We start from the raw sequence: 14759 nt of genomic DNA on the forward strand, positions 1-14759 counted from the left end.
CAGAGGCTAGTCCTGGCTCTGCACTCAGGGATCACACATGGTGGAGCTCAGGGCTTGTTCTGAAGATTGAAACCAGGATGGCCACATACAAGGCAGGTACCCTACCCGCTGTACTATTTCTCAGGTCCCATGTAGTCTGTTTTCTAACAAGACATATACTTTGTGTCTTTTACAAAAGATCAAAACTTATGCAAGCTTTGGACTAGGGAATACAAATACTATAAAGGCCAAAAAAAAAGTGCTAAAGTTAAAAGTAGATGGATATAATTTTGTATTATTCATACATACATTTTTTTTAAGTATGCAGAGAGTCTCTTGCCCGCATGCCTGGCTGTCTTCCCCGGGGCCCCTCGGAGGGGATGGGCTCCAGCTTCCCTCCCCACCCTGAGCAGAGCTCCCGGTGGCCGAAGACTACTGGAACCTAGCTACAGCCATGCTCGAGGCCCCTTTCCACACGTTCGAACGGGCCTCACGCATGAAGGTATAGGCAGAGGAACCCAGGTGTGTGTAATCCCATCAACAGCCAACATCCAGAGACTTAAAAGCAATCTTCCAGAAGATATTTTGTAGCCTACTTCTCCCTGTGGGAGAAACTGGCAATCTTCTGAGAGTTTCCTGCCCACATGGGACAGCCTTGCAAGCTTCCCATGGTGTATTCATATGCAAAATCCAGTAACAAGCTGGATCCCATTCCCCTGGCCCTGAAAGAGCCTCCAGTGTGACATCATTGGGAGGGCCCAGCCAAGAGAGACTTCTAAGATCTCAGGGAAAGGATGAATGGAGAGATTACTGAGCCCGCTCCAGAAATCGATGACTAACAGGATTTCGTGATTTGTGATTCGTGACTTTTTAAAAAAAATTCATATTTATAAGTCCCAAGGATGCTCAGGGATCACTCCTGGTGGTGCTGGGGTGGGACTATATGTAGTGCTGGGATCAAACTAGGGTGTAAGGCAAGTACCTTAACACCTGTACTATCTCTTCATATTTACTTTTTTTTTTCTTTTTGCTTTTGGGTCATACCTGGCGATGCTCAGAGGTTACTCCTGGTTCTGCACTTAGGAATTACTCTGGAGGTGCTCAGGGGAACATATGGGATGCCCGGGATGGGATCGAACCCGGGTTGAGCGTGTGCAAAGCAAATGCCCTACCTACTGTACTATTGTTTCGGCTCCTTCATAATTACTTTTCTCTAATAATTTGTCATCATCATCATCATCATCCTGTTGATTGTCGAATTTCTCGAGGGGTCTCAGTAACATCTCCATTTGTCCTAGTCCTGAGATTGCAGAAGCCTCTCTTTATTTGTCTTTCTCAAGATGGAGGCTCTTTCAGGGTCAGGGGAATGAGACCCAGCTTGTTACTGGTTTGGGCATATGAATACACCATGGGGAGTTTTCGAGACTCTCCCATGTGGGCAGGAAACTGTCAGTAGCTTGCCAGGTTCTCCCAGAGGGAGAAGTAGGCTATAATATATCGGAAGTTTGGTTTTAAGTCTCTGGATGTTGGGTATTGGTGGGATCACACGGCGCCGGGGGCAGTCCCTGGGTGTGACCGCCTAGCTACTGGAAAATGTAATAATTTGTGAGTAGGATTTTTTTTAAACCTTAAAAATGCATTAATACATTAGAGGGGCTGGAGCAATAGCACAGCGGGTAGGGCATTTGCCTTGTACGCGGCCGACCAGGGTTCAATTCCCAGCATCCCATATGGTCCCCTGAGCACCGCCAGGAGTAATTCCTGAGTGCAGAGCCAGGAGTAACCCCTGTGCATCGCTGGGTGTGACCCAAAAAGCAAAAAAAAAAAAAAGAAAAGAAAAAAAAAGAAAAATACATTAATACATTAGAAAAATACTTTTTGCTGGTTTGGAGGCCACACCCAGAAGTGCTTAGAGATCAGTCTTAGTGGGGCACAGGGGACCATGTATGGTGACCACGTTTGAACCCAGGTCAGCATCATGCAAGATAAGTGCCGTACACGCCATCCCCTCGCCCCCCCCCATTACTCTAGTCCAAGAAAATGTTTTTTGAAATTCTTACAACAAACTGGCACTGTCAGATGTGAAAATGACATGAACTTTGTGTTTACATAAGCTAGAGTATGATAACAGGAAAAAAAAATGAAACACAAAGTAATACTTCACTTTAAGTCTTTTAGGGCTTTTGGGCATCAAGTGGTATAAGTTCTACTCAAACGAATCTGAGAGAAAATCAGTGTCTCAGAGAGTGGCTTTGAAATGTAGGGGTGACAAGCAACAAGGACCTCTCCAAATTGTGGAATTTGTGTAGCAAAGGGCCTGATTTTGCCTACTGCCACCTGGCCACCTGTCTGTTGGTTTTGTACTCACTCTTAGGCCTTTCTAGGTTGTGAGGGAGGCATTTGTGCCTTTAGAGAAGAGAGCACCAGCATCTAAAGTCATGGTCACCAGCCCGTGACCCAGAGTGAAGAAGCAGCCAGCTGATCATCCGTCTGAATACCCCAGCGTCCCTGTGCCTTCTTGGATTAGACGCTGACCCTCTTGTAAGTGAACAGACATCAGAGACACAACTTTGCTCCTCACACATACACTTTTTACAGCCTCCTGGTCTTTGCCCTGGCCCCCAACCCTAAGCAGGGCTTTGTATGTTTGATGTTGAATCAGGTAGTTATCGGTGGAAGGGGCATGAGCAAACAGGCCCTCTGAGATACCCCAGAGACTTATCCTGCCCCAGAACCATTGCAGAGAGGACCCTGGAAGGACTCATCAAGATTATTGTGTGGACCCTGGAAAAAAAATGTGTGCCTGGCCATGTTACACCCTCCAAAGATCCATTAATCACTGATGCCAGCCTGGATGGCCTTGAGACAGAACCCCCCGGTTCTGCCTATAACCGAAAGTTTTTATCTAGCTTTCCTGACCGACCCTAGGTAAATGCCTTTATAAACTCCAACTGAGATTAAGCTCCTTCTAATTTCCCAACCAATCCTATGAAACCCCCTTTTCAACCCTAGATATATCTCCCCCATCTGAAAGAACTCCCCCCTGGATTTTTTTTTGTGTGTGTGGGTGGGGGGCACACCAGGTGGTGCGCAAGGCTTACTCCTGGCTCTGTGCTCAAGGATCACTCATGGTAGCGCTTTGTGGACCCTATGGAGTGCTGGGGATCAAACTTGGGTCAGCTACATGCAAGACATGTGCCCTACCTGCTGTATTATCTCCCAGCCTTCTGCCTGAGTGTTTTGAGGACAAGAAGTTCACCATCTTCTGTTTGCTAGCTTAGGATTAAGCCAAGTTTTCTTAGGTCAACCCTTGTCCTCTGAGCAATAGGCCTTGAGACTCGAACTTGGGTTCCATGGCACTGACCCATCCTTGGTAGAGGGTGATGCAATGCTCTTTCCCTCATGCTCTACGTTGTGGTCACACCAGATAGAGCTGGTTAATTGGCAGTTATGAGCAAGAAAAGGGAATGACAGGCCCTTAGGTCATACAAGCCAGGAGATTTTATGTGATGTGGTCTGGCCGTGGTGCATGATGGACAGACAGAGATGCTTCTCGTGGCCTGCCCACAGCCCATCTGCCTGTATTTTATGACCAGCAAATCATATTATACATATCCAAATGGCCCACTCAGAGAAGCTTCCCCACCCCTGCTATCTCAGAGATAGAGGAGAGGAAGATGCAATACACCAGGATGCGGGACCAGAGTAATAGTACAGGGGTTGAGGTACTTGCCTTGTTTGCAGTTGAATCTGATTTGAACCCTGGCAGCGCCTGGTCCCCTCAGCCTACAGTATTGCCAGAGGAACCGGGGAACCACCAGGGCAACCCGGGTTATCCTTGGCACCCCTGGGCCTGGGCAGCTCTGTGTCCTCGAGCCCTAACACTGAATATCCAGCCTGGTTGAATCTCCAGGAGCGGCCTCTGAGCTCGGTGAACACTGCTTGGCAGCTCCTGCACCCAAACGAGAACACAGGATGAAAAGATGTTGGGGAGGGGTGGGGGGGGGGAGAAAAACACGTAGATAGCCGTTAGATACCTTTATTCTCCTGAGTTATTGTGGCCAATGGGGCAGGAATACTCACGCAGTGTGACAGCTTCTGCCTCCAGCCTGGCCCATCACAACCAGGGCTGTGGTCAGGACAGGTAAGATTCTGCACAAGGCCCCGCACCCTGGCATTACAGTCCTGCCAGCCTCACAGGGTCCTGGGTTCTTTGTTGTTGTTTTTTTTTTTTGGGGGGGGGGCAGTCATACCCAGCCATGCTCCTGGCTCTGCATTCAGGAATTACTCCTGGCGGTGCTGGGATGGATATTGGGTCAGCTGCGTGCAAAGCAAACGCCTTACCTGCTGTCCTATCACTCCAGCCCTGTTCTTTGTCTCTTCTCACAGAAATACATTCCAAAGGACAGTGAGGCAAAATATATTATTTAGGAAATGTGTGAGAGGGAGAGACAGATTAGTCCGCAAAGTAAAAGCGAGGAATTAAAGACCCCCAAATTGGGAGGTAGGACCCCCCCCCCCCGAATGAAGAGAGTTCCCCGAGGGCAAGGGGGAAAGTTGCACATGGAGAATAGAGGGGATGTGGGTGACTCCCCGGTGTGGAATTCAACCACTTGCTCTCACAAAACTCATTTTCTAGGTCTGTTTGCCACGTTGGGGCTCTGTGCAGAGGCGAGCCTGCGGCTGCCTCGTGTCACACAACCTTAGGCACGCCGGTCCCCTCTGTTCTTAGAAGTCAGGGCTGCCAAGGGAAAAGGACTTTGAGCGTCTGATAGTTTTCTTTCCGTGTTATCAAGGGAACTTCCTGTTGCAAGTCTGCAATCCTAAAGCGGCTCCTCCCTGGGAGGGGAGCGATCCTTAGTTCCTGGGCTGGGCTGGTGTTTTCTGTCCGGAGCTTGGGGCTGGCGATAGGAACGTCATTTTTCAGAACACGTCTTGGTTTTATTACGTTCTTTTTTTGTTTGTTTTTAGCTTTTTGGGTCACACTGGGCAATGTGCAGGGGTTATTCCTGGTTCTGCACTCAGGAATTAGCCCTGGCAGTGCTCGGGGGACCATAAGGGATGCTGGGACTTGAACCCCAGTGGCCGCATGCGAGGCAAATGCCCTACCCTCTGTGCTATTGCTCCAGCCCGGGTTTTATTACTTTCTGAACCCATTGCCAGACGTCCCTCGCCTAGTATTTCCCTATCTAATTATCAGTGGATGTGGTACACAGAATAATGACCAAGGATGTGTTAAAAAGTAAACTGAGGGGGGCTGGAGTGATAGCACTGCGCGGGGGCATTTGCCTTGCATGCGGCCAACCCAGGTTCGATTTCCAGCATCCCATATAGTTCACCCGTGCACTGCCAGGAGTAATTCCTGAGTACAGAGCCAGGAGGAACCCCTGGGTACTGCTGGGTGTGACTCAAAAAAGTAAAAAAAAATAATAATAATAAAAGTAAACTGAGGCATGTTAAAAATTTCAAGAGTTATTTGAGCTAAGTAAATTAAATTGTTCAGTACCAACCCCAAGCCAGTAAGGAGCATTCCAATAGCAGGAACTCACAGCCGTTTTTATGGACAGTAGACACACAGGAAGACAGTTACTGATTGGCTGTAACTTAGTCAACTGCCCCACCTGCCTGTGATTGCTAGTCCTTATTGTTGAGTCATTAACACCTGAGATTTGGGATTTTCGTACTTTGCTTCTTAAAGTTTTTTTCCACTTGAGAGCCTTGTTTTCCCCAGAAATGTTTATGCTATCCAGGGGTATGGAAATATATATAAAGGGCAGTTAAATCAAACATTTGCTGATAATAAGTCACAAATTTATTTTAAAACAATATTTTAGGATTGTTAACCACCTTCACTTACAGCTATGCAAGCAAAGATGAGGTCATGTCAATTCAAGAGACTGAAACTTTTTTCTTCTCTCTTTTTCTTTTTCTTTCTCTTAATTATTTTTCCTTTTTGACTCTACACTGCTCAGGGGGCTTACTCCTAGATCTGTGCTCAGTCGTGGCAGTGTTTGGAGGACCAGATACAGAGCAAGAGATTAAACCTGGCTCCATAGTGTTCAAGACAAGCATCTTGTAACCCCTGTACCATCTCACCTGCCTGAGGCTAGCGCTTACATAGCCATCACACCCGAAGAGTGACCTGAATCTAATGGGCTCCTTTTAAAGTTAATCACAGAGCCAGAGTGATAGTACAATGGGTAGGGTGCTTGCCTTGCACCCTTGCACCTTGAACCTGACTCAGGTTTGATCCCCAGCACCCCATATGCTCCCCCTAGACCGCCAGGAGTGATCCCTGGGCCCAGAGCCAGGAGTAAACTTGAGCACTGTTGGTTATTTGGTTTTTTGTTTTTGTTTTTGCTTTTTTGGGGTCACACCCAGCGGTCCAGCGATACACAGGGGTTAACTCCTGGCTCTGCACTCAGGAATAACTCCTTATGGTGCTCAGGAAACCATATGGGATGCTGGGAATCGAACCCAGGTCAGCCATGTGCAAGGCAAACGCCCTACCTGCTGTGCTATCACTCCAGCCCCCTGAGCACTGTTGGTTATGACCCAAAAACCAATAAATAAAATAAAGCTAATTTCAGGGGTGTCATTGTTCAACTGCTCAGAACATATATTTTTGACATATATTTCTTGACAAGAGACTTAAGGTAAGAGATGAAGTCAAGTGAGCTCATCAGTGGACCTTGAGTCAGATATTCCTGGTTTGCCTAGATGGGCCCAGAGTAATCATCTTCAATCAACTTTGGAGGCAGAGGTGTCAGAAAACATCCGTGATAGTGAGAAAGACTTAACTTGGCCATTGCTGGCTTTGAAGATGGAGGGAGGCCGAGAGCCAGGGAAGGCAGGTGGCCCGGAGACCCTGGAAAAGAAAAGTAGATGTGAGCTAAAATAAGGACTGGACCTGGGTCCTCGCCCCTACCAAGTCCAGCCTGTCCGTACCCCCAGGAATCTGCTTTAAGGTTAAACCCTGGCCTGCCTCCAGGGTCTTCTAGGCAGCTACTCTTTGATCACCACCCCCCACCCCTTGTGCCCCTGACTGAGGCAGGTGTGAATTCTTGAGCCCCAGCTCTTGAGTGACCGATCCACAGGACCTTCCTGAGGTGGCGATCGTGAGCAACTCCACCCTGGAAGGCCACGCACCCTTCATCTCTACAAGGCAAATGCTGCCTGCCACTCCACAGGCCACAGCCAGCTGCCACCCGTCACAGCAGACCAGTGGACCAAGGTCAACACCTGGATTCAAGGGCAATCTTTTCTGGCAACAGACAGGAACATACCAGCTGAGACAGATGGCTCATTATCTCCGGTGCTAGAGCTTCCAAGCCCCTGCGTCGAGCCCCCCACGTGCCTCTCTTCTGCCTCCTGTGTGGTCCCACACAAGGCCTCTCCTTCGTCCTTCCCCAGTTAAACTTTGAGCAGAGAAGTGTCTGACCTCTTGTAAATTTCTGTTTCTAAGGCATCTCAGGACGTGGGTGTCTACCAAGTGACTTTTTTCTTTCAGAAGCACACAGCCGTACCAACAACTTGATGCTAGCCCAATAAAACTCATGTCAAGACATCTGATCTGCAGAGCAGACTGGTTAGAACATTTGCACTGTTTTGAGTCTCAATGTGACAATTAGTTCTTGCCACATCGGTAAGTACAGAAGCTGACGACAGCTCCCTGGAAGCTGAGGGTCTCACAGGCATGACTTTGGGTCATCTCTAGTCATTCAGCAATGAGTCTTCTGTAAAAGTCACCCTTTGGCACACCAACTTTCTTTTCTTATTTTTAGGGGGGGGTACTTTTTTGGTTCATACCCAGCAATGCGCAGGGGTTACTCCTGGCTCTGCACTCAGGAATTACTCAGGGGACCATATGGGATGTTGGGAATCGAACCCAGGTCAACTGTGTGCAAGGCAAATGCCCTACCTGCTGTCCTATTGCTCCAGCCCCACACCAGTTCTCTATTCTGTAAAGATAAGGTAATGAGATGGGTACACATCAAGAAGAACAAAAACAACCAGCATTGGTGTGTTGGGGGGTCTTGTGGGAGTAAAGGGACCCTCGTCCACTGCTGGTGTGAACGTTGGCTAGTCCAGTCATTTTGGAAAACAGTATGGACACTTCTCAAAAAACTAAGAATTGAGCTTTCCCATGATCCAGCAACTCCACTTCTTCTACTTCCACTTAATCTACTCCCAAGGACTCAAAAAACTCTTAGAAAAAGGCATCTGTGCTTCTGTTCTATTGCAGCACTATGTACAATAGCCAAAATCTGGAAATGAACCAAGTATCCATGAACACTTGGATAAAGAAACTATGGTATATCTATACAATGGAATACTACTCAGCTTTAAGAAAAGATGAACTCGTCCATTTGTTGCTACTTGGGTGGATCTGGAGAGTATCATGCTGAGTGAAGTCAGCCAGAAGGAAAGGGGTGGATCTAGAAAGATCTCTCTTATAGGTGGGATATAAAGAAGCATAGCAATGGATCAACAAATGGCCAGAGGCAACAGCATCTGAGAATTGGTCTACAGAACTGAGCTAATCATGGCAGGGAAACGGTGGGGTAGGTGTGTCAGAGGAGGACCTGGGACAAATGGTGGTGGGAAATGGACATTCTGGTCGAGGGTGTGGTGTTAGAATGCTATATGCATGAAACCCTGTCATTAACATTATTGTACATTGCAGTGACTATAAAATTTTTAGTGGTGCTATTAATATTTGTTTCACAAAGTGTTTTTTTATGAAAGGTTAAATAAGATCAATAGGCAAAGCAGCTAAATCCTGTAACCTAGAAAAAGCGACCAAGAGTTAGGCCATCACCATCATTCTACTTACCTCAAGAGATGCCCAAGAGCTATCAGGATTATGCGTTTCCTTCACTTCAAAGATGAGGAAACAGAAATTTAGGAATGTGAAGCATTATCACCTGCATTAGGACTTCTTAAACTTTTTCACTCACAACCTCTTTTGCCTGAGAAATGTTTGAGACCTCAAGTATATAGGTGTAGAAAAAAGTACACAAGTCAATTATTTACTGATACTAAATTACTTTAAAACTATGCTCTACAATGTATTAATTTTTTTTGCCACACTCCACATTTAGTTCCATGAGGGTCACCACCCACAGTTTCAGAAACTAGGACCTAGATAATAAGTAAAACGAATTCAGGTTTTAATTTAGTCTGCAATCTAATTTGAGAGAACTCCAGAGGGATTCAAAACTCTCAGTGTTCCTGCTGAAATCCTTCCCCACTCCTTGTGCTAATTGAATGTTCTGTTTGTAGTCCAGGCTATTGAAGAATGAGTGTGTGTGCAGTGGGAAGTGTTGGTAGGTGGTAAGTGATCAACAGGATCTGAAAAATGCAGAACTGGTAATAAGCATGACTATTGATTCTATAATAATACAGAGTTGAGAGCTTAAAACACAGTAGTCAGAGGCTGGAGCAATAGCACAGCGGGTAGGGTGTTTTTGCCTTGCATGTGGTCGATCAGGGTTCGATTCCCAGCATCCCATATGGTCTTCCGAGCACCACCAGGAGTAATTCCTGAGTGCATGAGCCAGGATTAACCCTGGTGCAACTCCGGGTGTGACCCAAAAACAAAAACAACCCACGGTATTCAAATTACATCTTTGAGTTGGTTCCAGCCTACCCATGTAGTTAAAACAAAGGAGAACAATAAAAGATACCAAAACGCCAAATCAGTTGTCCTGGGTGGAAAACTCTGAGGCCCTCTAGGAGTGGGGATGGACAGATTCTCCTCTCTTCCCAACAGGCCCGGCAGCCGCCACACCTGACCATCCCTAGTATATAAATGGCCTGGCTCCACAGTTCCCAAATCTCGACACCTCCTCCATATTTCACAGTATTTACATCTCAGCAGCTTTGATGGAAAAATTGCACAGAAGCTCTCTCCAAACTCAATGAGCAAACACAGTAACATGAAAGGCTCAACCAGCTCCCACCATCTCAGCAAATCCCACTTAATGACTTTGGTAAAGACCATTGTGAGTAATAACAACTGTCACAAATGAACTTTTATGGGTCTATTTTCTGAAATTCCATTTGCCATATTGTAACAAGCAATATGAAGTAAATTTGTCTGTGGAACAAGGAACATTGGTGGAGGAAAGGTCACAGCAGTTGTAGGATTGGTGTTGGAACCGTTGAATGCCTGAATGAATGAATGAATGAAACACCTGTATTATAAACAACTTTGTAAGTTATGGTGTTTAAATTTTTTAAAGAGCATTAAAAAATACAACAAAAACATGGGGCTGGAGCGATAGCACAGCAGGTAGGGCGTTTGCCTTGCACGCAGCCGACCCGGGTTCGAATCCCAGCATCCCATATGGTCCCCTGAGCACTGCCAGGAGTAATTCCTGAGTGTAGAACCAGGAGTAACCCCTGTGCATCGCCGGGTGTGACCCAAAAAGCAAAAAAAAAAAAAAAAAACCAAACAACAAAAACAATCTAAAATGAAATACAAACATATTTACCTATTTGTGTTTTCCCTTGCTTGGGGGCACCTCCCAAACATGTTCAGGGGCCACTCTCAATTAGATGTTCAGGGGTTACTCCTGGAAATGCTGGGGGACCATGTGGTGCCAGGATTTGAACCCCCGGCTCCTGCATGCAAAAATATGTGCTCCAGGCTTTTGAACCAATTCCCTAGCCCTGGAAATGTAGAGAGGCTTACGTGTTCCATTTTGTCATTGTACCTACATCTACCTTTCACTTCACCTGGCCAGTTCCCATATTTACTAAAACCTGGAAGACATACTTTTCAAACTCTGGCTGACGGGGAACTTAGAATCTACTATTAAGGATGCATTTTTAGGGGCTGGAATGACAGTGCAAAGGATAAGGCACTTGCCTCACATGTGAGTGACCTGGATTCAACCCCTCAAAACTCCAAGTCACCTTCTGAGTACCTCCAAAAGTGATCACTGAACACAGAAAATAAAACAGAGCCAGGAGTAAGCCCTGAGCACCACCTGGTGTGGTCCCAAACAAATAAGAACTAAAAAAGAATGAGGTCGTGGGGCTGGAGAGATAGACAGCACAAGGGTTAAGGCACTTGCTTTGTACACAACCAAGCCTGATTCTCAGTACCACACACAGTCCCCCTGTGACAATGACAACAACAAAACCCAGGAATGATCCCTGAGCACAGAGCCAGAATGTGCGTATACTCTGAGCACTGCCAGGTGAGGCCCAGAAACCAGAAACAAAGAACACTGGGATTCTTTGTGGTTGTTATTATTTATTTTGGTAGATCTGAGTATTTTATGTGCTTATCTTATAGAAATATAGGCAGTCATGATTTCTGACCAAATGACGAGATTAACCATACCCTTGATGGATGAGGGCAAATCTATAAAGTTGGCTTAGCTTCTTAAGGACTGCAAAAAAGGCTGTGGGGTGCTGGTTTGAAAATTCAACAGAGGCCCAGTGCAGGTGACAGGGTACACCCATAAGAAGCATAGTGGGTGGGGCAGAAGAGACAGCACAGCGGCGAGGACAAGTGCCTTGCACAGGGTCCAACTGGGTTCAATCCCCAGCATCACATACTGTCCCCGAGCACTGCTAAGAGTGATTCCTGAGGGGCTGGAGTGAAAGCACAGCGGGTAGGGCATTTGCCTTGCATGGGGCCAACCCGGGTTGGATTCCCAGCATCCCATATGGTCCCCTGAGCACCACCAAGAGTAATTCCTGAGTGCATGAGCCAGGAGTAACCCCTGTGCATCACTGGGTGTCATCCAAAAAGAAAAAAAAAGAGGGATTGCTGAGTGCAGAGCCCGGAATACCCCTGAAACAAAACAAACAAACAAAACAATGACAACAACAAAACCCAAAAAGTAAGGGGTATTAGGGACTTAGTACTACTAACCAGAGTCCAATCCCCAGCACCACAGGGAATGTCTCTGGATGTCCCCAAGAACCACCAGAGTGGCCCTGCGGAGCCTGCACAGCACACACCTCCTGCCCTAGCAGTAACCTGACAGTAAGGTTTGCTAAGTGTTGCTGTGTGTAGACTCTATCCCCTGGATGCCCTTGGGAGCCCCCGAATAGAAGCACAAAGAATGCTGGACATATATATATATGTATATATATATGTTATATATATATATTATATATTCTTTTTTTTTCCTTTTCAGTTTTGCAATGCTGGGGCTAGAATCTGAGTCTCATTGCTGAAGACAAGCACTTTGCCACTGAATCACATCCCAGAATTTAGTCTTTTAAAAACAGTGTAAGATGGGGGTTGCAGCAATGGCACAGTGGGCAGGGTATTTCCCTTGCACTCGGCCAACCCGGGTTCAATCCCCAGTATCCCATATGGTCCCCTGAGCACCGCCAGGAGCGATTCCTGAGTGCAGAGCCAGGAGTAATGCCTGAGCACGCCGGATATGATCCCCAAAGCCAAAAAAAGTAAAAAATAGAACAAAAAAACAGTGTAAGATAGTGAGTCACCTCAGTGTTGTGCTGTGAAGGAGTTACAGACACAGAAGAAACTGATCCCTCTAATCCTTGGGAAAGCTGTTTGGGGCCTAAGCCAGGAAGATTTCTCAGATTGGTTACAATTGTGCTGACAGCTACTTAAATATGGTAATTAAGTAAGGTGTTATAACAAATACTGAATTACATTAATTCCCAGAGTCACGTTTTACATTTAGCATCTCAGCAAGCACACTGCACACTGTATTAAAAGAAGCTCTTTCCAGACAGGTAAGCTATTGTGACTCAGCCACACGCATGAGCTCATGGTCATAGTCATTCAACACTTCTGTTGAGTGATGGGTATTGTTGGTTGTATATTTACTAATCCACTGTAAAGCAGCTTTAAAAAGATATTATGATTGGGCATAGCAATAGTTACTAGGTATGGCAGTTGGTAAAGAAAGAGAACAGTAGCTTTTTATTAGTAAGGTAGACACACATAATTGGATGACCAAAATTCCATGTTTCCTTAAAAGGCAACCAAATAATTTATAACTCCCAAGGTAGATAGTCTTGAATAGATATAGAAAAGGGATGTTTTCACTTTAAGAGTAGAAAAAAAATCACCAAATCTCTCCAACTAAGAGGAAGAAATTTCTGAAGATAAGAAAATAGTTCTTAGTACTTTGAGTCAAAGTAATTTTGTTAAGATATCAGGGGGCAGAGCAATAGTGCAGCGGATAGGACATTTGCCTTGTATGTGGCTGACCTGGGTTTCATGCCCAGCATCCTATAAGTTCCTGTGAGCACTGCCAGTAGTAATTCCTGGGCCAATGGATGCAGAGCCAGGAGTAACCTTTGAGCATCACCATGTGTGATCCAAAAAGTAAAAAAAAAAAAATCAGTGTATCAATTTGTCCGATAAGTCCTGTTGTTATTGAATAGAAAGAAGCTGATGAATTTTCATGTGAAGCTGGAAATAAAAAGAAAGAATTTGAGCTTAGTCACATGGGAAAAGACAGCAAATCTTAATGTTCTTTGACAATCATCAAAATCAATCTATCACTGTTAAAGTGAACAAAAGTACATGGGCTATAGAAATACATGGCATGTCATCCACATAGTTATGCATAAACATGGCACTATATTAAATTTAAAACTGTAAAATATCACTTACAAATAAAATTATCTATAGAGATGATTTTATGTAAGCCCAAAGAACAGATGAACAATGTTTATATTGTTAGAGGCTTGGCAAAAGTCACATAGAATAGATAGCAAGGAGCCCTGAAAATCCATCTATTCTTGCCTGTCCTTGATTCAACTCACGCAGAGATCTGAATGGTTAAAGGATGAGTAAGAAAGATGTGTGACTCCAACTGTCCTGCCCCAGGGACTCACAATTGAATCCCAAAATGGATTAGCGCTGTACAGAGATGTAGCTGGACCCCGACCATTTACAATGTTAGAATTCCAGAAGCTCTCGGCCACTTTCGAGGCCATGCAACCTCTCATCATACTTAAAGTTAGCAATACAAAATAAATCATCTAGCATCTGCCCCTGACAGGGAGGCTTGAGTGGGGGTGGGAAAATTCGAGCAAACTATAATGCCCAAAAGTAGAGATAGAGTTTTGGGAAAATTGTCTGCCATAGAGGCAGGGTGAAGAACTGGAATGGGGGGCGGAGGACTGGGGACATTGGTGGTGGAAAATGTACACTGATGGAGGGATGGGTGTTCGATCATTGTATGGCTGAAGTTCAAACACGAAAGCTTTGTAACTGGTATCTCACGGTGATTCAATAACAAAAAAGAAAAGGAAGAAAGATGTGTGGTTGACTTGGCTACTTGGTTACTCTTGCTGGAGACATGTAATACTTTGATGTTTTAGTTAAAAATATAAATACTTTGAAGATTATTTGGCATTATGAGTAAAACATATAACAATGTGTTTGAGTAAAATCAAATGAACAGGAATAATAAGTGTATAATGTGTCTTCATGCATGGGAAAAAAGCTTCAACGACAATGTCGATGCACTGCTTTAAGAAAGATGAGATCCCGGGCCGGAGAGATAGGTAAGGTGCTTGCCTTGCACACAGCCAACTTGGGCTCAATCTCCAGCACATTAGATGGGTCTTCTGAGCTCCACCAGAGTGCTCCCTGGGCACTGACAAGTGTGGACCCCAAATAACAACAACAACAAAGAGGAGATCTAGCAGGGAGATAACTCAAAGACCTTTGATGCAGGGGAGTATCAGGTATCTTTGATACCACTAGCCATATCATGGTCCTCTAGTACTACCAAGAACAACCTACAAGCACTAAAGAGGGAAGG

The sequence above is a fragment of the Sorex araneus genome, chromosome 1 (genome assembly GCF_027595985.1).
Source record: "Sorex araneus isolate mSorAra2 chromosome 1, mSorAra2.pri, whole genome shotgun sequence".
NCBI lineage: Eukaryota > Metazoa > Chordata > Mammalia > Eulipotyphla > Soricidae > Sorex > Sorex araneus.